Source organism: Panthera tigris, chromosome C1, assembly GCF_018350195.1.
Source record: "Panthera tigris isolate Pti1 chromosome C1, P.tigris_Pti1_mat1.1, whole genome shotgun sequence".
In the NCBI taxonomy this organism is placed as follows: domain Eukaryota; kingdom Metazoa; phylum Chordata; class Mammalia; order Carnivora; family Felidae; genus Panthera; species Panthera tigris.
Genome location: NC_056667.1, coordinates 151,106,322 through 151,129,367, shown reverse-complemented (window position 1 = coordinate 151,129,367; position 23,046 = coordinate 151,106,322). Strand labels below are relative to the sequence as shown.

At 37.3% G+C, this 23,046-nt stretch overlaps 1 long non-coding RNA gene across 3 annotated transcripts in view; it reads right to left on the bottom strand.

Annotated features, from left to right (window-relative positions):
• LOC122241360 overlaps window positions 1–22,833 on the bottom strand; it is a 57,834-nt gene extending 35,001 nt beyond the window's left edge. For 2 of the 3 annotated variants that reach the window (XR_006221450.1, XR_006221449.1), the window contains exons 1-3: window positions 22,757–22,824; window positions 1,440–1,551; window positions 1,129–1,302 (exon numbers count right to left, since the gene is read on the bottom strand). This is a non-coding gene — a long non-coding RNA (uncharacterized LOC122241360). Of the gene's footprint in view, window positions 1–1,128; window positions 1,303–1,439; window positions 1,552–22,756 lie in introns of all 3 variants that reach the window. The other variant, XR_006221452.1, reaches the window with a different exon arrangement.
• Window positions 22,834–23,046: the final 213 nt, after the last annotated feature.

The following is a 23,046-nucleotide window of genomic DNA, read 5'->3' as shown; positions in this document are numbered from 1 at the left end:
CCGCTAAGAGAATCAAAGAGAATAACTTGCACTTCTACACAAAGAGATTTGAATGCAAGATTTTGTAGAGGTTGTTTGCTCCTCCCTCATTTAAGTCTATCACCTAGAAAAGGAGCATCTAGGGCTTGGCTGGACTTGCTTATGAAAAGCAGAAGATAGTCACAGACTGTTTATTTCATCCTATTTATACTGCCAGTTCTTGCAATATATGGACTTCTTTGTAGAATCTGTGTCTAGGTTATGTTATACTATCTTATTTAGCTGATGTTTATCTTAATAGTACCACCACACAGTTTCAATTGTGTAATTTTATAGTAAAGTTTAAAATCTTGTATGGCAGATACCCTGTTATTAGTCTTTTTTTTTTTTTTTACCATTTCCTAAATATTGATGTCTATTTAATCTTTCTAATAAAATAGATCAGATTCTAAAATAATCTCTTTGGGATTTTTATTGGATTTTCATTAAATATATATATTAATTTTGGAAGAAAATTATATTTTATTTTAATAAACATATCTCACAAAAGTCAAAATTGGTAAGTTTCTCTGATATACAATGTCTAATGGATTGAAAAGTGTGTTATAGTGGAAAGAACACTGGGTTAGGTAGTAGGAGGTTTGGTTCCCAGGTCTGGGTCTCAGTTTTCTACCTTTATGAACCTGGGCAAATTAATTTACTGCTCTATGGCTCAGTTTTTTTATTTGAATAATAAAAAGGCTGTACCACATAAGGCATTAGATTAGTCAATGAGTTCCATTCCAAATTGTGAATGCAATGATGTTATTAAAAATAATTATTTTTGCCCACTGGCTACTTAACATCTTAGTTTAACCACTCTCCCTTCAATTTTAGCACTCCTTCCCTAGCTAAAAATATATTCCACAGAATTTTATGGAAATTATTGTGCATGAAAAATTATATCTGCCTTCTAATATAGTTTTAAATATATCAACCTAAAATATAAAAAATAATGGATTATAAGCACTAAAGCAGGAGGGGCAAGCCACCCTAACACTAGAAACCACACTCTCAGTGTCTTAATACAATTAAAATATATTGTTCTCTCATGTCATCGTTCAATCTGGATTTGCCACATGGTATTATTGAGAGATTCAGGGCCCTTACCTCCTGTAATCCAACATCTCCTAAGGCCTCATTTTTCTCTGCATTCAGTGGTATGGATGAGCAAAGAGATGAGGGAGAAGGCACATTCTCTCTTAACCACCTAAATCTTGGGATAACATTTCACTTCTTCTTCCTTGGCCTCAGTTGCGTAGTTCTAAAGAACTGCAAGGGAATCTGGAAAAAGAGAGTCTAGTGATATGCCAAGAAGAAGAGGATCTATTTCATGTGAAAATTAGCAACATCTACCACAGTTAGTCATTTTTGTCATGAAATATTATTTCTTTTTCTCCACGTATAGAACACACGCATACCTCTCCCCAGGAAAGAACTCAATCCAATCTTTGCATTCAGTGTAAGCCTATGCTATCCAAATAATGGATAGTACTCTGTCCGTCTAGTTGTGGCTCCTTATTGCACGGGGACCTATGAAATAAATAGACACATTTCCTGATATTCTCATAATCAATAGGCATACATACTGAATGTCATCTGTCCAGGCATTTGAGAAAATTGCTTTAGTTGGACACTAGTGATGCTCTCTGGAAGGGACTCATTTGCCCATTGTTTCTGTCAATTATTCTCTATACCATATCTGAGGTAGACATTGGGGATTGTTTCCTCCTTGGAGGCCATGCATATATTGCAGACTGCTTCTAATGAAGTAAACTCGAGGACCCAAACTTTGCTTACAGCTTGAACAAAGAAAGTGTTTGTTAAGCCTGGGCTCATGATATTTTGAAAGACTGGCAAAAACATCACAGGCATAAGACATATCTACCCTTAATAAAATCCATGTGCCAGTAACCTAGACAATTCTTAAGCTTGATTTATTTTTTGCTTCTTCCCCCCCCCCCCCCCGCTTCTCTGCCTCAAATTAATGGTGCTAACTTGAGGCCATCTAGAACAAAACTCTCACCTTTGCCACTTGGCTTAGTGATAGTTATCCTTAAGGCCCCATCCCTCAATCTTTTTCCATACCATCTCTTACTATTTAATGTCTAGAAGCGGGTTCCAGAACTTTTGATCTTCTTAGTTCAGTTTCATTTATTTTTGTTAACCAGCTCATCTACTTCATTTAATAACTTGCCAAAGTCACCAATAGTCCTCTAACATATGCTCACGCAACGCTTCTTTCCACCTTTTCTAAAGCTGCCTGCTCAATGGCACAAGATCTGCCTTTCAAAGTATCATGCCAGCATTTTTACTAAACATTTTGCCAAAGATTATCAAAAGCCTCCAGCCTACTGGCCTCCAATATTGATTGGTTCTTCATTACACAAGGCCCACTTACTTAGCCTCCTGCTGAATATTTTGGGATATTTTTACATTAACATCCCTTTCTCAGCATCATTTTATCTTTTGGTCAGCATCTGTTAATGGCTAGAATGAACAACTCCAAATTCTTGGTATGTTAAATCAATAAAGATTTATTTTTCAGACATCCAAGTCTTGTATGGTCGGCAATGGAGCTCTACTTCACAGAAATAGGTTTTTTTCTTATGTGGCTCAACCATTTTCTAGAACTTTGTTTTCTTCTACATTAAGAAGCTGAATGAGGAAAGAGAAAGTGAGTAGAAAGTACACACATTTTAATTGTCTTTGTCTAAAAAGTGATACATAACCCCTCTGCTCACAATCTACTGGCCAGAAAGCCATCACCCCCATTACACCAACCGAACACATGTAGAATAGAGTCGGGGGACTGTGTTCTACATGTGTTCCCAAGAAGAAGAAGAACACTGCCGCTTTATCACGAACCTACAAACAACTTAACAACAACAACAACAAAGGATAAACATTGAGTGTCAAAAGGATAAAAATGTGTTAAAAGTTGTGTGTTCCTATCACCTGTTTCTAACACACTAGTCCCTTCTAATATTAGGCTGGAACAAAAAGGAGTGCAGCAGCGATATGCTTCCATCTCTCCACTTTCCTAGAAATTCCTTCCACATTTAATTGTTCAAGTATCACGTTCCTGGAATCTGGAAACACTTGAGCTCTCCTTTGTTTGACATGAGCCATACTTTGTTGTCAAAGTAAAGCGTCGGCAGAGGGAGGTGATATTATTACTTGGAACAGCTTATACATTTGTTCAGAGAAAGAGGTAGTTGTACGTTGCCACAGACACCACAGGGCAACTATTGGTTACACTGCAGTTCCGTACAATGCATGAATCCTTACATTAGATACTGAGTTATTGTCATTTATTTTTTTCAATTTTTTTAGAAGGGTGCATTTATTATTTTCACCACAATGAACCTGAAAAGTGGATAGTCAGTCTGTGGGAAATTGAGACTTAATTTAAGAAATGACAGCATATATTCTCTGGAATGTGTGTAACTCTGCCTACAGAGAGGGATTGTTTGAGAAAGCTCTAGAGCTACACAGATACAATTTGAAAATCACTAAGGAAGCGCTTATGGTAGACAGTTGTTGGTTCTCATTCTTTACACATCCCTGAATTCATATTCATTTCCATGTAAGTTTGTAGTTCCTGCAGCTAGAGACAAAATATATTTCTTCATGCCTTGACATTAGGTACAGCCATATGAATGACTTTGGCCAATGGATTTTAGTAGATGTGAAGGAAGCAAAGACTTGAAATGTGCATGGTTGGTGCGGTTACCATCGTCCTTCTTGCATTTCCTGTGAGAAAAACATGCCCCAGGAAACGCACCACTCCAAGAAGGACGAGAAGAATTTGACCCACGTTCCGTCTTGGAACCAAGGCTATCTCGGCCCAGCTGAGCCTAGCCAGGATCATCCAAATCCTAACCAAATGGCAGATACACGTACAAGAATAAATGATGGCTGTTTCAAGTTACTGAGTTTTGAGATGTTTTCTTAAGTGGAAATCATGGAGTGATAGAGTCTTTAACAGGTAACAGAATGAACTACGATGAAAATTATTTGCCAAAGGCAAAAGCCAGGATATATATAATCAGACAATTTTATTTCCGGATGGGCAATCTTTATAACATCATTTCTAGTTCAAACTTAGTTTCTGTAGGCATCTACCCTGTGCCATGGCTTAAGTTCAGAATATCAAAGCTTACATATGCTCAGTGTAAGCAGAATTAAGATGCTATTAGAGAATTAAGCTTTGTTTATGCTTTTTGTTATAGTTTTCTAGAGTGTGCTTTAAGCATTGGCCACAAGCCACGTTGGGACATTAAGTAATCACGATACTAACACATTTCAATATTCAGCTGGCAACAAGGCCTACAATTATAGTTAAGCTTTGATTCTCTGTGTCTGCAATTACCTAACCAGTGAAAGGAGATTTTCATGATTGCCATTAAGGGTTTAATTATGACTGAGTTAGATACTCGAACACTTGTTAGCAGGATATCTATGCATCCCGGTGGCTACATTGGCCCATCGGAGGACAAGGCCTAGAAAGATAGGCTAAAGTAGCAATGGCAACCAATCAACTGCATTACTGTGGGCTCAGGGACACATCGCTGCCACTTTAGTTTCCTCCCGGAAGCTTCATACGGTATGGGCCCCTTTTGTGGCCTCATTGCCTTGAGAGGGCTGATGGACTTCAAGTGCAGAACAATCCTGATGCAGTCCTCTTGCTCTAGGTGTCTGGATACTTAGTCTGTAACAAAGGATGGAATAAAAGGAAGTTCTTAGCATGTAAGTAATACTAGACAAAGTAAACACTTTGAATTACTTGAAAAGGAACTGGAAGATTGGATATTACTAATTCATTGGTTTTATTTATTGAATGTTCCTGTCACTTTAATAGGCCATTTACAAATGTAATCCAACATTGAATATTTAGTGGCTTTGTTATAAACCATATCAAACAATTTGAATCTAAGCATGTCAGAGGAGAATGTCACTGGTTTGCCTAGTTGTTTGACAGGCATGTTTGTTGGCAGATAATAAGCCAAAAGTGCCATTGTTTTTTTTTTAAATCTGTGGAATCCAAACAACATTATGAACAAAAGCTCCAGTAGGAAATAGCAGAAATAGATAGTTATTGTGAAGTGCTTTGGAGAAGCTAGTTAGAAAGGATGTTAGATCATAGTGGAAATAAGCAAAGGTGATCTTCTTTCTCTGAGTGTCTGAAGTATGTATTGTCCTGATTAGTTGTTTGCTTAAATGGGATAGTAGTGATTATAATACAGATAAAAAAAAATTTCATGTTTTTGTTACATCAAAAGAAGAAACATTATTCGTTGTCCATATGCTAAATTTATTTTAACAAGGATGTGTCAAACCACTTTCAAGGCTCTAAAATAGTATTTTTCTCTTCGGCTCAAATCTGTTCTATCATTTTAACTATTTGGAAAATAAATTTGATGAGTTTTAGAATGTACCAGAGCATGAAGGATTCTCAGTAGGAATTTCCTGCCACAATATATTTTTAGAAAATGTTTGAAATTTAGCTTGAGCCTGAGAAAGATGAAATTACTTTCTTTCATATGTAAAAATGCCCTTAAAGTGAATTTAAGTATAAGCAGAATTTAAAAATATGCCATCAATGATTATTTAAGTCGAACGGAATCAGAATTATGATCTAATTCAATTTTATTCATTTGGATTAAAATTTACTAATTTTTGTTAAAGTACAAAACATGGCCACATGATCCACTTTTTCAATAAAACTGTATATTAAAATTTAAAGTGAGAAACTTGCAACTTAGAATTAAATGTAGACACAGGAAGACGTAAAATATCCCAAAGAACAAAGTCAACATAAAGTCACATTAGAAAAATGGCCATGTGATAGAAAAGAGTGAAAACATTAGAAATGAAGACATGAAAAGAAGCAAGACCTAAAATACACAAAGTGATTAGATACAGTGTATACCAGAGTAAAAAGGTCCACTCTAAAAGTCTCCAAACATAGACATTTTTTCTACTGTATGCAATTTAAAAAGAAAGGGAAAAAAAGCACGTGGAAATTGATGATTGCATTGCCGGTTTAATTTACTATTTGCTTTTTGTTTTTAACACACACTTGTGTAGCACTCATTGTAACTAGACACTAGCCACTAGTTAGTTACTTTATCAACTTGTATCATCTTCCAAGCAATTCTGACAGGTAGGCATTGACATTACTACTAATGCACAGAGCAGGTAACAATTTGCCCGGGATCACACAGCAGTAAATGGTGGAGGTGATATTCAAACACAGGCAGGCTCATTCCAGGGTAAGTGCACAGAACCACTATGCTTCCTTACCTCTGTAGTAACTCAACAAGTAGCAACTGCTCTGTCTACATTTATTGCCCCATCTATCTTTATATTTGCAAATGGTTACAAATGGTATATATATACTAACTGAACTCCAATTTTAGCCAACATAAATTGCATACTAATCTTTTTCTTTTTTAATGTGTTCTCCAAACACAATTGAGAAAATGCGGTTCCACTGGTAGAATAAAATCATACTGTGTCTAAAGACAAAGAGTACCTCTCCCTCGCCCCCAATTTTCTCTTAGGGAGAATATTACCTTAAAATTGAATTGTTTCAAGGTTTTCTTGATAAGGCAAATTAGAAATAACCATCAACAATGTCATTTTTGGACGATCATAGAGGTTACCTATAATCTCTCTACTTTTTTTAAGGGGCCAAACACAGATCTACTTATTATCTTTGGGACTAAAACCTTTCAATTGTGTTAGATGCCATTTTACATAAATCTTGTAGAGATCATTTTAAAAAGCAAGACAGTAAATGATTATATTACAGAGCTCACATACTATAAAAGTTTCATTACTAAAAAATAGGCAAAAATAATAAAGACGACAACAAAAATCTCAAACTTTCCTAATGTTAATCAAATAGGAACTTATAAATTGGGATAAAAGTTCCATGACAGCATCGTATATTGATTCAAAAACTTTCTGTGTCAAATAAACTGTGTAAACTAGAAGATAAAGCTTTCCAGGAAATCTTTCTAAATGACAAAGGTACAACTCAATTGATAACGAGGAAATTGATGTTGAATATGTATAAAAAGCATTTAAATAATATTATTTCATACAATGTGAGTGAAAAATGGTTCTAAATTAAAATATCATTTTCAGCACGTGACATGAACTCATACTGCAACTAAATTTTAAAAGAGGCACTGAAGAGACACTTGACCTTTCCCCTTACAATCTTAAAAGTTTATATCCAAAATTTTTTGTGGTTATATGTGCTAAGCATGTAGTTTATGATATAAAAATCTTAAATGTGTATGATCTTAAGTGTTTCATACTTAGAAGTTGAGTTATTTTCAGGACACTCGGGTGGCTCAGTCAATTAAATGTCCGACCCTTGATTGTCACTCAAGTCATGATCTCATGGTGGTGAGATTCACCCCCAGCCCAGAATGGACCCTGCCAAATATTGTCTCTCTTTCTATCTCCCTCTCTCTCTCTCTCTCTCTTGCTCTCTCTCTCTCTCCACCCCCCCTTCCGCGCTCAAATGCTTTCACCCTCTCTCTTTCTCAAAAAAATTTTTTTTAATGTTGGGTTATTTTCTTTGGCTGCTATCTTCATTGTTTGAACAGCAGAAATGGGATGAGGAGGACTGCCTCACTAGATCTTTATCCAATTCTGTATTCTGTTGAATACTGCTCATGATTAAGAACCTCAATAAATTTTAAATGACAATATTGACTCTTGTACTCTCCTTTTAAATATACTTACCCTCAAATCTTGTACTGAATATATGTACTTTTTTTATTAGTATATACATATTTCATAATTTAAACAATGTTGTTGCCCAAATATGTGTGTGTGTGTGTGTGTGTATCTGTCAATACTAAGTTTTAAGTTATTAGAAGATTGGGTTCACACATTTATTCTCTGAACTTGTGACAAGTACTAATTAAATGTACATACCCTATTCTTGAAATGATTGGGAAACACAAAATAATAAAGCTATAATGTTCTTAAGAAAAGAAAAACAGGCTCCAACAACTGTAGACTATGCTTTGTAAATAATAGTCTCTCTTTAAATATTTTATAAGTATTTCACATAAGACTAGTGTTTGTGGAGCAAAATGAAGAATTATGTTTTGGAGGAATGTGGCTTTAGACATGTTCAAGAAGATGAGCCTTATGACAGAATTTAAGGAAATTGATTGACACCAATGAACGATGGTCCCAGGGGGGCTCATATCACAAGGAAATGAGGAAAAAGCTCTAACAAATGACAGGAATTCTCACAATACTTTTAAGTGATACAAAATAGGGCTTGTATGGCTGGAGAGATGAAAGAGAGGGAGAGAGAGCGAGAGAGAGGAGCAGTGTCCTGGAATTAAAGTGAGATGGAGTTGAATATCAAATTAAGAATTTATATTTAGGGGCGCCTGGGTGGCGCAGTCGGTTAAGCGTCCGACTTCAGCCAGGTCACGATCTCGCGGTCTGTGGGTTAGAGCCCCGCGTCAGGCTCTGGGCTGATGGCTCAGAGCCTGGAGCCTGTTTCCGATTCTGTGTCTCCCTCTCTCTCTGCCCCTCCCCCGTTCATGCTCTGTCTCTCTCTGTCCCAAAAATAAATAAAAAACGTTGAAAAAAAATTAAAAAAAAAAAAGAATTTATATTTAGACAGATACATAACGGGATGTCCACTGAAGATGCTTGATTGAAAGAAAATATTTTATAGAAATAGTGGTGATATGAAATGGCCCTTCAGTAAAATGATCTTTGTAACTATATGTGATGAACTAAAGCAGGAATGGATCAGATTCTAGGCAAATCCGAACAGAAAGATGGATGGCTATGTCAACATAGAGAAGGAGTCCATTCATGAGATAATAAGAATACAATCATGGTGTCCTTCTTGGAGAAAAGTGGGGACAATATATAAATATATACATAAATTGTCAATATGGTAGGAAACCTAGAAGTTTAATTTGTGATTACTAATTATATAAAAACATTTACTAGTGAGCTTCAGATTTGCATTTTTCTTTAAATTAAGAAAACTAAATTCCCCACTGCATTATCAGATTTTTAAGAAACAAAATAGATTAAAAAAAAATAGGGATGGGGTGGATTTATATAAATCAGTCTCAGAGTTAAGAGAGAAATGCTTGAACACAAACTCTTCCTCCTAAGAGACTGGTCCATAGCGCCACCTTGTGTTGATGATATGGGTTTTTGGTTTGGTTTGGTTTGGTTTGGTTTGGTTTGGTTTGGTTTGGTTTTCAAAGACTCATTTCCTTGTGTTAAACCAGATACAGAAGCAAATATGGGTGATTTTGCCCTAATTTCATATTGGTGAATCCCTGAATTAAGTAACAAATAAATACTTTTAAATAATTCTTGTTCACTAGTCATTTTTTCTGCTCACTCTGTTGCAAATTATTGTGTTTTTTTTTTCTTTTTTTAAAACTAAAATGTGGTCAATCTACTGGGGCCATGCAAAGGAGTATTAGGAACAGGTGGATTCTGTACTGAATCTAAGGGTAGAACTAAATAAAGCATGTTGTTTTGGAGTAATTATAATCAAAGAAAGTACATGACCAGGTATGTGCATTGTAATATAACACCACAATTAACTGGCATTGGGTAATCTATGTTTTCCAACTATTTTTTAAATGGGTACAAATTACTGACATTTTAGTGGAAAGTTTTTGTGAATTCACTGTTCTGGGAATGATTGAAATAGGAACTGATCAAATCTACCTTTACCAAGTCTTTCTATTATATCTAAGCCCTCATTATTTGAACTAACAGTGGATTACTATTTCTAATCACCAGCCAAATTGGATCTCCTTCCATTAATCCCTGGAGAGCTAGTAGAAAAAATGCTTGGGGAAAATAATCTAGACAATAAACCACAAACCTTATTTTGAAAGTTACTATCCAAAATTGTCTCATGGCCCACAAGTCTCTGGATGTTTTCAACTGAATACTTTTTCCTCCTTAAAAATCACCATAGCTGTTCCTCTCCTATCATCCTTCCCTTCATCCTTACCATCTCCTATCAATGATTGATTCATTTAAGGGAAAATAAGCTTGAATTGGCTTTTTTCTACTTTCCTTTTCCCACTGTCAAATAACTTCTAGATCCTTAAATATAGGTATTAAATTAGAAAATAAAGATAGCATATGCAATTTATTTAGAGTGTAGCCTACCAAGATACTAGAACTATCCCTGAAATAAAAGTAAAATCCACAGATTCTTACTCAAGCTAGTATAATTTCTTAATGATAAAGTTAGACATACCAACATGCCTCTAGAGTCTTTATTTACTATTATGAAACAAAAGATTTAGTGTGTTTTACATGTAGATATTTATTATTATATGTAAACTTTAATATATAAGTTTTAATTATAATATATGTACAACTCCACTGAAAACAGTATTTCCTATGGTTATGCGATGTGCTTATAATGGATAATGAGATTTTTTTTTTTATTTAAAAAAATTTTTTTTCATTTATTTATTTTTGAGAGACAGAGAGAGCACAAGTGGGGAGGGTCAGAGAGAGAAGGAGACAGAATCCGAAGCAGGCTCCAGGCTCTGAGATGTCAGCGTAGAGCCCGACGCGAGCTCAAACTCACAAACTGTGAGATCATGACCTGAGCCACCCAGCCACGTTTAATCGACTGAGCCCCCCAGGCGCCCCTGGATGATGAGATTTCTTTAAGTGTCGATAGTAAATAACTAAAGTAAATTACGTATTAAGGATAATTTTAGATTCTACATGAATTTTACTGTAGGCAACCTTCTTCCTGTCTAGCACTTAAGTCAAAAATTTTCATTTTTACAGTTTATGTTCATTAAAATTTCATACTCTTAAGACCAATTCAACTATACGCTTAATTATTGTCAAAGAATCTCAACTCTTCATAAAAACACATTTCTTAAATGACAAACAAGGAATTTGTCACTAACAATTATTCTGGATGTCATGTCTTTCCCTTTCATCATAAATATTCTGTCATTCCTTTGCAGAATGCATATTTTTTGTCTAGCTGAGGTGCATTATTTTTAGGAGAAAGCTGCTCAACAGATTAGGGAATTTGAGCTAGCCAGTGGAGAATTTAACGACATAAGCCCACTACACCTAATTATAAAAGATGAAGGTTTTTAAATTTGCATAATTGCAACTATTGGTAGGGGTCGGTAACATATTTGCATTATCTACTTATGTTCCATACCAACACTTTTAAGCACCACTTAAAAAAAAAAAGTCTGCTAAGTCAGATGCTTGTAGGTGTCAGAACGTTGTAACCTAAAATGCAGGCAAAGCCTTTTCTACCCATATGCCTGCGTTCTGACAGCTTTCTAAAATCAATTTCTGGGTTTTGGTACTATTTTATCTTCTGAATTTTGAAATAAACAGTCTTTCTATCCAAAACTGCATGCAGCAAAAGAAATGCCTTGTGCTCTGAAACCAAGTCCCAAGTACTCATGTATCCCTTTTGCAAATAATCATTCCATTTGCTCTCATTCATAATAATTAATGGTTACAAATGGCATTCACAAAATAAAAGTGCAGAGATGGCCAAGAATAGTGGTTGGTTATAAAAACTTTCCCCTCTCTAACCAATAATACAGGAATATATAGTTCTTATTGGAAAATATTTAATACCTCTTGATTATGATATTTAGATTTAATATTTGTGTCTTATGTAAAAGAATTAGAAAGTTTTCCACATACCATTAGAATACTCCAAAGAAAGAAAGAGGGGTGCATTTCAATCTACCCAAATATAATGATGCTAGAAAAAAAAAACATTGTTTTTAGTTTTTCTATTACTCTTTCATCAGCTTTTATGGAAAATAAATTGGCAATGAGTATAAAATTATTTTTGATGTAAGAGGGTCGTTAACATCACACCTAGGAAAAATAAGTCATCTAGTTATTGTTTCCATCGTGGTTTTAATTGATCTACTATGTTTTGGGTAGTGTCTTTATTTCTCAACATTTTCTTCTCAAAGTGTTCTTTTCTTATCTCACAGCATAGTTTTTAATATTTAATTGAAAGTGAGTATTTGGTTTATTTCAGTAAATCCATTTTAGTAGTTTACCTGTTCTCAGAACACTGGTTTTCACTTCTGAACTGTCTCTGTACTAAAGTATTTTCGCTCTAAATTCCTATGTTGATTTTTTTGTTTGCTTATTTTTATGAAGTTCTACATGTATTCTTCACAACTAGTATATAATTCTAGTATATATTCTTCACAACTAGTATAATAATGTTGAGTTTTTATTACAATACTCTAGGCCCGGCTCACTTTCTAATATTCTCACTATGGCACAGTAGCACGTTGCACAGAGTCAGTATACACTAAGTAAGTAAAGAAAGAAATGAAATTCACTTGGTACTATTTTGAGGACAATGAATCTTTATTAGTAAAAAATGGTGAAGTAGGATCTATCATATTAAATAGATTAAGGTTCTGCCATGAAAGCATTATTCATAAAACATAGTTGTAACTTAATGGCAAGGAGGCAATATGGAGTAGAGGAAAAAACATGGACTCTAGAGTCACAAAAAGCAGGTTTAAACAGGTTTAATTTCTATAAGATCTAGAAAATTGGGCTAATTATTAGACTTTCTGAGCTTCAGGTTTGCCTTCTATAAAATAGGGGCAAAATATCTGTCTTAATAGGATCTTAATTATAAATAGAAATAATATATGTAAGATACCTGGACTTTGCACACACAAGCTGTCAAATTAATAGTAGCTATTGTCATCATAATTCTTTTTTTAAGTTTGTTTATTTATTTATTTAATGAGACAGAGAGTGGGGTAGGGGCAAAGAGAGATGGAGAAAGAGAATCCCAAATAAGCTCTGCACTGTGAGCGCAGAGCCCAACACAGAGCTCAGTCTCACGAAGTGTGAGGCCATGACCTGAGCTGAAATCAAGAGTCAGACGCTTAACCGACCGAGCTACCCAGGCGCCCCTCATCATAATTCTTACTAGCCAAATCTCAAAATTGATTATCAACCCCTTTTTCTATTTTCTAGTTCAATTATTTCAGATCCTATTTAAATACTATGCAATAGAAGCTACAAAAAGATCATTTCCCTAAGTTACTGAGATTCTTTTAGCCCTTGTGATGGAGGCAGAGGCTTCTTGGGACACTATCACCGCTCTTAGTCTCCATACACTAAAGTATTTTCATGTAGACTAAAGAGTACTTGCGGAAGACTCAACCAGCCATTTTCCTGAGTGTGTCTGCCTGTAATGGGAAATTTCCTCTCTCCTCTGTTCTCTAGTCCCTTGAAGTCTGGCACAGGTACCTCTTATATCAGGAAAATGTTATCATGGGGTGAGAAGGAACGGGGCACAGCAGAAAGGTGGTATTTTCTAAGCATCAATCTACAAGTATTTAATTCAAAATGTACCATGTCCAGGATACTAATGTGATCACAGTCTTCCATTCTCTAATTTGCAGAATCACAGGGGACATATTATTACCTTGAATATGGTTTTTATGACAATGCCTTTTTAAAAAAATGTTCATTTATTTATTTTGAGAGAGAGAGAAAGTGCTCAGTGGAAGGGCAGAGAAAGAGGGAGAGAGAGAATCCCAAGCAGGCTCTGCGCTATCAGCACAGAGCCCAACGCGGGGCTCAAACTCAAAAACGGTGAGATCATGACCTGACCTGAGCCAAAATCAAGAGTCAGGTGCTGACTGAGCCACCCAGGCACCTTGAGAATGTCTTAATAAAAGTTGGACACAAACTTCCAAAATTAGTGTAAGTCATGCAAAGAGACAGAATAGAAACTAAAATCATAGCATATTAAATCTAAAAATGACCACTCTTAGCAATCATTTTATAGGTGAGAAAACAATTCTCAAGGGATTAGACGATTTCCTTCAGCAGATTTGCTAATTAAGAATGGTGACTTCAGGACGAGAGTTAGGTTCTTTCTATGTACTGTGTTGGGTGTCTTCAACTACACTGTATTTAAGCATGTGCCTGTGGAAAAGAAAGTAAGGCTTGGGGCGCCTGGGTGGCTTGGTCGGTTAAGCGTCCGACTTTGGCTCAGGTCATGATCTCGCGGTCCGTGAGATAGAGCCCCGCGTCGGGCTCTGTGCTGACAGCTCAGAGCCTGGAGCCTGTTTCAGATTCTGTGTCTCCCTCTCTCTCTGGCCCTCCCACGTTCATGCTCTGCCTGTCTCTGTCTCAAAAATAAATAAACGTTAAAAAAAAATTAAAAAAAAAAAAGCAAGGCTCATTGCCCTTCAGAAATATGGTGACTTGAGGCAGCCAGTAAGTCTCTTGAGTGCGAGAGAAGCCCAGCTCAGGTCTGGCCATCTGTGAGGTCTCTTTTAGCTTCTACGTTTTTGTTAGTTTTTTTCTTTTTATTTAATTCCAGGATAGTTAAAATAATGTTCTATTCGTTTCAGGTGTACAATATAGTGAGTCAACACTTCCATACGTTACTCAGTGTTTTCCAACCTCTATTTTTATCTTGTCTCCCAGCAGATTCACACGTGACATTTATGATGCAACATGGTGTGTGAGTATTTGGAGTGTGCCTCTTTGGTATTAAGAAGTTTCTAAGAGAAAAAATTTAAATCTAGTTTATGCAAGAAAATGTGTCATTCTTGGCCAGCTTGATGTTTAGTCAGACGTAAAGACCTAGAGAAACGATTTAGGAAAGGGAGATCATAAAAAAAAGAAAAGCATTTTATTTCCACAATGAGTCATGCTTTGAACAGTAAGAGTCTGGAGAGTCAAATGTCATTTTTTTTTTTTTTACCATACAAATGTAACTGGGAGATAATGTATTCATTATAATGCTATATTCATAAAACAAATCCAAAACAACTTTTTCTTGCAAATCAAATATGACAAGTAGATAAGTTTCTGTTAATTAAAATTGCTTGATATCCTGGCAATTCCCAATGATCAAAATTGCACAGGAAGTAAGGCTGTTTTAGCTGGCTCCCAGTGAACACATCCATTTACTTCCCACTTACAGCAAATACTGAGATTTTTCACTTGCATTGCTCAGGCTCCCTTCAGTTTCTGCTCTCCTGAGGTAACGTTGGAGCCCGGCATTTTCTGTAACTTGATTTCTCAGCAGTTTCTAGGACAGAAAGGTATCAATGAGCTTCCAGTTTTATTATTAACTCCTTCACAGTGGAAAACAGCCTTTTCATCATGCTCAGTCATAGAAGCAAAAAGTATTTAGCCACATCTTCTGTTGGATGAAGTTAGAATATCACCACCGACTATAATAAAATCTATACTCACCTTTCTCTGAGCATCAAAACTAAGTGCGTGTGAGCGCATCTGTGTTTGTGTACGCGCGCGTCGTGTGTTTCCTGTCGTGTCTTCACCTTGATAATAACAATAGCGTGTGGCTCTGCACGAGGGTTTCTCTCGCTGCACATTTTGATTTGCTGGTTTTTGAACTCTTGACAAATTTGGTGACACTGTGGCTGATCCACTTTATCCCTGCTTTGTTTGGGCATGGTCTTGCCTCTGAGGCTCCACTTCCCCGTTTTCATTGACTTCAGGAAAAGGTTCATTAGGCCTGATCTCGCTTAGTCTTTTTTCTTCCTCCCCTTTCTTCTCTCTTCTCCACGCTGGACTCTGGGGCTCTTTATTCCTCAGGTCCCCTGTAGGTTAAGCCTAAGCTCTTATCCTCTCTTCTCTTTAACTCTCAGTCGGCATTGGCATCTGTATTCCGTAACCCTCCATATAAATAAATAAAAGCAGGTACCAGCCTCCCAAATCTCCAGGTCTAGCCAGACAAACAGCTTGAGATACAGCTCCTGTCACAATTTCATACATCACCTTGGAGCAAAAACTCCCCAATGCCATTGAGATGCATCTGACTGTAACTTAAATTCCCTGGTGTTTAAGTTTGCCAGACTCCTACAAAGCTCTACATAACCTACAAATAATTAACATCTAAAGAAAAACAAATTATGGGCATGAATGATGCACTAGGCAGAACGAATGGATGTATCTGTGCATGGGATAATTAAGAGTTTCTGTGGAGATTTTTATGCTTTTCGAAGGGTCTGATCTGTCAGTAGACGACTAGGGTCTGAGCCAGTTTGAGTAGTGGGATAGGTAATGTGCAATTGCCAAGATTTTTCACACCTCATTGTGTGCATCCATGATTCTTGCTCTTTATAAAAATTCTTCATTTTTCAAATAGTATGCTCCTTTGGAATTATTCCAAAATGATGACTGTTTGAAAATGAAACTTATGGGGGGGGGGGGAAGAGCTAGTACTCTAGCTCTTGGGAAGTTTGGGTTTTGCCTCTGTTTTTAACACTGAGGTTTACACAAAATTGAGCTATTCATATTATCAGTTCATAAAACATAATCATTCTGGGTCTCTGTAAGTCACTGATCTTGGTGAGTATGTGGGTTGCTCATCTGCTTAAGTTTTAAAATTCCTTTTAATCCCTGTTTGTTGCTTAACCACACTCGTCATTCCCTGATTGGGCAACCATTTGCATGTGTAGCATTTTACTATATTGCGTTCTTGTAAAGTGTGCAAGGTATTATGTGCATTTATTTTCCCATAAATGATATTTTTCTATAACTCTTTCTGTGTCCTACTTTCACCTTGTATGTTTTAGTACCCATCCCTGTTGTTAGGTATATTACTAGTTTATTGCTTGTAACAGCTCCCAATGCTCACGCTGTGTACCTACCCACATTTTGCCTGTTCATTAGAGGTCTGAACTTGACTTCAGAGTAAGGAAAAACAGACCCATAGCCTTAAGTTTTTTTCTTGCTCTTAGAGTATTTTCTGTGCCAGTGCTGGGTGAAAGGATATAATGATCTAATTCAAGGATGGAAAAAAGGAGAAAGGATGTGAATTAGAATTATGGGTCGTTTAGAATAAGTAGGATTGAGGTTTAGATGTTTTAGATTCAATATTGTACGGCTTACATCTGTTCAGACTTGCTGGATGCCAACCTTGGCTCATCTACTCACCAACTCTGTAACCTGAGAATAAGTTACTTGACTTTTTAGGCATCAGTTTCCTCATCTGTAATATGGATACAAAAATAATATATTTCTTGTACCAATCCAGGAAGGCTATATAATGTTGCTATAACAAACTACCTGCAAATCTCAAGGGATTAAGACCACAGAAGCGATTTCTTGCTCATGTTACAGGTCTATCAGGGTTGGCTGGGGGCTCTGTTCCATGTTGCTTTCATCCTTACTGCAGGATCTTGGTTGATGGAGAAACCACCATATAGATTTTTGGCTGCTGAGATAGTGGGAAAAGAGAGCTCTGGACTCTCACATAGAGGATTGTTCAGACCACAGGTAACAACCATACTTCTGCTTACAAGTTCTTGGTCCTAGGACCCTACTCAACCCCCCAAGGTCACAAAGGAAAATCTCCCTAAGCGCCCAGAAGTTGAAGAGCTTGAAATACTCAGTGAACATGCTTAATGGGTACCATATGCCTCACATAACTGTTGTAAGGTTTAATGAGGCTATCTCTTATGAAGTGGTTACTATTATACATATAGTACAGTAAATACAGTATAAATATTAGCTGTTATTTTATAGTTCTTAAGAAGATATATAAAGTTTTCATGTTTTCCTAAAACTCCCTAAACACTGCATTGTATCCCTTCCAAATCTTTTTTTCCCTCACATCCCACTAGAAAAATAGGCCAACTCTCCCTTCATGTTTCAGGTGCACAGTATTTTTCAGTATCTTGATCCTCATTCCATTTCTCTTGGCTTTCCCGGCCACTGATTCCTTGCCAATTCTGCCATCATAATCAACTCTTGCCCTTCAGATCTACCTACACTACTGGTCTTGGTGACAGTTGGCTCACAGCTGTATTTACTGTAGCTTTATTTGTATGTTTTATCATATAAATACAATTATTGTCTAAACTAGCACTTTTTTAAGAGTAAAGGAGGGCAGCAGTAAGTCAAAACTGGGACTACTTCAGGGAAAATGGGATAGATAGTCCCTCTACTTGTTGATTTTAGCAATAAATTAATGGGCTGCTTTAATAGCTTCCTATGGTCCTTTTATTCCATATGGTGTCAGCTCACTAGGCTTGTTCTAGCCTTGAGGATTTTCTCATTTTTTAAGACACCTCAACCATAACTTTTCCTGGGCATCCTTTTCCAATTCCTTCATTCCTCCAGTTAGTGCATTCTTTCTCGAAGAAAGAGGAGTATACTTCACATTGTATGAAAAATATTTACATACTTATCTCCTAAAGCTATGAAGTCCTTGAACACAGGGATCTCATTTCATTAGTCTTTGTATCCCCCAAAACCTACAAAGTCCTGACACATGGTAGGCAATCAATGTTTGTTGCACGGATGAATGCCGTTCTAGAAACGTAATACCTTAATTAAGGAGACCAAATCTTTAATGGTTTGGGAAGTGGGTATTTTAGCCATTGTGGGAGAACAGCTGGGGATAGATTTTTGAGGAAGAAGTTATTTCAGTATTGTCTTAAGATTTCTTGTCAACGTTTTTGTTTCTATTCAAATGTTTATTCTAATTTATTTCTGGCATTTGAAGTCATTAGTTTATAAGAATTACAGTGCTCTAATACTATCTCTGTAGGATAGGTATAGATGTTCTTAAACTGCAGATATTTGTTAATAATAACCGTAGTAATGGTACTAGTAATAATCACATGAATCTTTAGAGAATTTAGGCCCTTTCAATACCTGGCATTTTGTTTATTGGAAAAAAAAAAAAAAAGCCCACAATTCCATCAGTGACAATTTATCAGACTTCCTAAAAAGGCCTTCCCCAAAAAGGCTAGTGGTAATACTTTTTAAAAGACTAAAATTTGCACAATAATTTCATAGCCTCTGTAACTCTCATTAGGATTGACTTTCTTTATATTATACCCTTCATTTTCCCATCCAAAGCATTTCAGTATTGCAAAAGCCCCCCTAACTCCTTCCTCTTGCACCTCCAATTCATGCATCAACACTCATGGGGCCAGTGACTACAAATCAGTAATTAGATCACATGACTCCCTTGATCAAAAATTATTAAGGTGTATCTTTATAATTTGAAAATTAAAGGACAGCATGTCATTTGACATCCCTCATCAATTAGACCCAACTTAGCTCCTAGACTCAAGACATACTACTGTCCACCGTCATTCCGACTCTTTAGTCATGCAATTGCCTGCCTGAATATACTAGGTACTTGCACAACTGTGTCTTTTTTTTTTTATGTTTCTTCTTCCTTCCTTCATCCTTTTAAAAAAAAACTCTACTTATTCAATATTCAACTTAATGTTTATTTATTTCTGAGACAGAGAGAGACAGAGCATGAGTGGGGGAGGGGCAGAGATAGAGGGAGATACAGAATCCGAAGTAGGCTCCAGGCTCTGACCTGTCAGCACAGAGCCTGATGCAGGGCTCGAACTCACAAACCGTGAGATCATGACCTGAGCTGAAGTCGGTCGCTCAACCGACTGAGCCACCCAGGCACCCCTCAATATTCAATTTAAATGACACACTCTCCTTCCATTCCCTTTCCATGTATTTACAATTTTACCTTTGTTTAGCTTTTGTATCTCAAATGGATTTTAAGTTCCTTGACAAGAATTTTTATGTCTTATTGATATTTATTCCTTTAGCATCCACTTAAGTGTCTCCAAATTGTAGTTACTGGTTTTTAAACGAATTGAATTGGGGCGCCTGGGTGGCTCAGTTGGTTAAGCGTCCAACTTCAGCTTAAGTCATGATCTTGCAGTCTGTGGGTTTGAGCCTCACATCGGATCTGTGCTGACAGCTCAGAGCCCGGAGCCTGCTTTGGACTCTGTGTCTCCCTCTCTTTCTGCCCCTCCCCCACTCATGTTCTGTCTTCCTCCATCTCTAAAAAATGAATAAATGGTAAAAATAAATAACTAATGGAATCGAATTAATTGTTGTAAAATAACTTATTGCATTAAAGTTCCAATTCTGAACAAAGATGATTTTTTAAACTGTCAGATTTGGGGGATGGACTAGACTTTCACAAGTGTTTCATATTTCTCAAATATTTCTAGGCTGAAATCAATCTTTCTTATTTCTCGATTTCATTTTTTCCTTTACATCAAGATTTATAAAAAAAATCAGTAATAGAAAATGTTTTATAAAAATATAAAATGTTCTGCAAAGTATACACCATGCTCATGAACTCAAAATTATTAACATTGTTTGAGGCTAAAATCTCTAATAATCTTAATATAAGGTGACACAAAATGCCTATAATAGTGACATCTGGTGGCTCATAGGAAAAGTTACATTAATTTACCAATTTTAATTTCTAAATGTGTTTCCATTTAGTAAGACAGCTGCCTTTGTCCATGTAAACTAGTACTTGTATACTTATGAAGGGCTGTTTTGTGACCCAGTATGTGATCTATCTTGGAGAATGTTCCACGTGCACTCGAGAAGAAAGTATATTCTGTTGCTTTGGGATGCAGAGTTCTAAATATATCTGTCAAGTCCATCTGATCCAATGTATCATTCAGGACCCTTGATTCTTTATTGATCCTGTGTCTAGATGATCTATCCATTGTTGTAAGTGGGGTATTAAAGTCCCCTGCAATTAGCACATTCTTATCAATAAGGTGGCTTATGTTTGTGAGTAATTGTTTTATATATCTGGGGGCTCCTGTATTCAGCGCATAGACATTTATAATTATTAGCTCTTCCTGATGGATAGACCCTGTAATTATTATATAATTCCCTTCTTCATCTCTTGTTACAGCCTTTAATTTAAAGTCTAGGTTATCTGATATAAGTATGGCTACTCCAGCTTTCTTTTGACTTCCAGTAGCATGATAGATAGTTCTCTATCCCCTCACGTTCAATCTGAAGGGGTCCTCAGGTCTAAAAAGAGTCTCTTGTAGACAGCAAATAGATGGGTCTTGTTTTTTTTTTTTATCCATTCTGATACCCTATGTCTTTTGGTTGGAGCATTTAGTCCATTCACGTTCAGTGTTATTATAGAAAGATATGGGTTTAGAGTCATTGTGATGTCTGTAGGTTTCATGCTTGTAGTGATGTCTCTGGTACTTTGTGGTCCTTGCAACATTTCACTCACAGAATCCCTCTTAGGATCTCTTGTAGGGCTGGGTTAGTGGTGATGAATTCCTTCAGGTTTTGTTTGTTTGGGAAAACCTTTATCTCTCCTATTCTGAATGACAGACTTGTTGGATAAAGGATTCTCGGCTGCATATTTTTTTCTGTTCATCACATTGAAGATTTCCTGCCATTCTTTTCTGGTCTGCCAAGTTTCAGTAGATAGGTCTGCAGCTACTCTTATGTGTCTACCTTTGTAAGTTAGAGCATGTTTATCCCTAGCTGCTTTCAGAATTTTCTCTTTATCCTTGTTTTTTGCCAGTTTCACTATGATATGTCCTACAGAAGATCGATTCAAGTTACATCTGAAGGGAGTTCTCTGTGCCTCTTGGATTTCAATGCCTTTTTCCTGCCCCAGGTCAGGGAAGTTCTCGGCTATGATTTGTTCAAGTACACCTTCAGCTCCTTTCTCTCTCTCTTCTTCTTCTGGAATTCCTATGATATGGATATTTTTCTGTTTTATTGCATCACTTAGTTCTCTAATTCTCTCGTCATTTTGGGTAGTCCCTGCAGTGGTTCCAAACTGCAGGGCACGTCCCCTGTGCTGTCTGGAGTAACTTGTGTTGGTGGGTGGGGCTGCAGTCAGACCCGATGTCTCCCCAGCCCACCGCTGGGGCCACAGTCAGACTGGTGTGTACCTTGTCTTCCCCTCTCCCAGGGGCAGGACTCACTGTGGAGTGGTGTGGGCCCTGTCTGGGCTACTTGCACACTTCCAGGCTTGTGGTGCTGCTTCGACGGGATCTGTCCAAAGGTGTGTTAGCCGGGGTGGATCCACCAAGTGCACAGGGGTGGGAGGGGCAGGCTTAGCTCGCTTTGCCTTTGGTGGTTCCCTGCGGGAGGGGCTCTGTGGCACCAGGAGGGAGGCAGACCCGTTGGAGGGATGCATCCACCGAAGCACAGCATTGGGTGTTTGCATGGTGCAAGCAAGTTTGGTGACAGGAACTGGTTCCCTTTGGAATTTCGGCTGGGGGATGGGAGAGGGAGATGGCGCTTGCCAGCACCTTTGTCCACACCCCCCCACCCCCCAACCCCCCGCCGAGCTGAGCTCTGTCTGCTAGGGCTCAACAACTCTCCCTCCCAGTGTTCTCTCGCCCTCCCCGCTCTCCAAGAGCAGAGCCGTTGACTTTTAACATTCCCGATGTTAAGTCCCTCTGGATGTCAGAACATATGGCATCCGGCCCCTCAGCTTTTGCAAGGGGCTCTGCCTTGCTGGTCGGGCTGCCCCTCCACCACCAGGCTCCCCCCAGCCAGTCCGGTAGCGCACACCTCCTCTCCACCCTTCCTACCTGCTTCTGTGTACTCTCGTCTACACTTGGCTCCGGAGAGTCCATTCTGCTAGTCTTCTGGTGGTTTTCTGGGTTATTTAGGCAGGTGTGGGTGGAATCTAAGTGATCAGCAGGACGAGGTGAGCCCGCCTCCTCCTATGCCACCATCTTCCCCTCTGAGTCCTAAACTAGTACTAATTATTCAAAATATTTGCTTCATCTCTTACTGAGAATATTAATATTATCCTATATGTATTATTTTCTAATATTCAAAAGTCTTAAATACATTGAGTTAGTTAGTAAAAGTAGGCTAAATTATAGACCTGAGTTCTTCTTAGACCTAAAAGGAGTAGAAGGTGGAAGAAGACGTTAACAGGATCTGTAATCCATAACACTGTAACTGAATGCAATACTCCCTAAACAATGTTGGTCTTCTAGAACATATATGTCAAAATCCATCCTTTGTACCTACATGCTGTGAATCACTGTGATGCAACAAAGATAAAGAAGACGGGGAAGGAGAAGGAGATTGGAATTCCAGACAAACTCTACCACTGCTGAATTTTGTGACCCTGCATCAGTCTTTTAATTCCTTGGGCCTCAATTTTCTCAT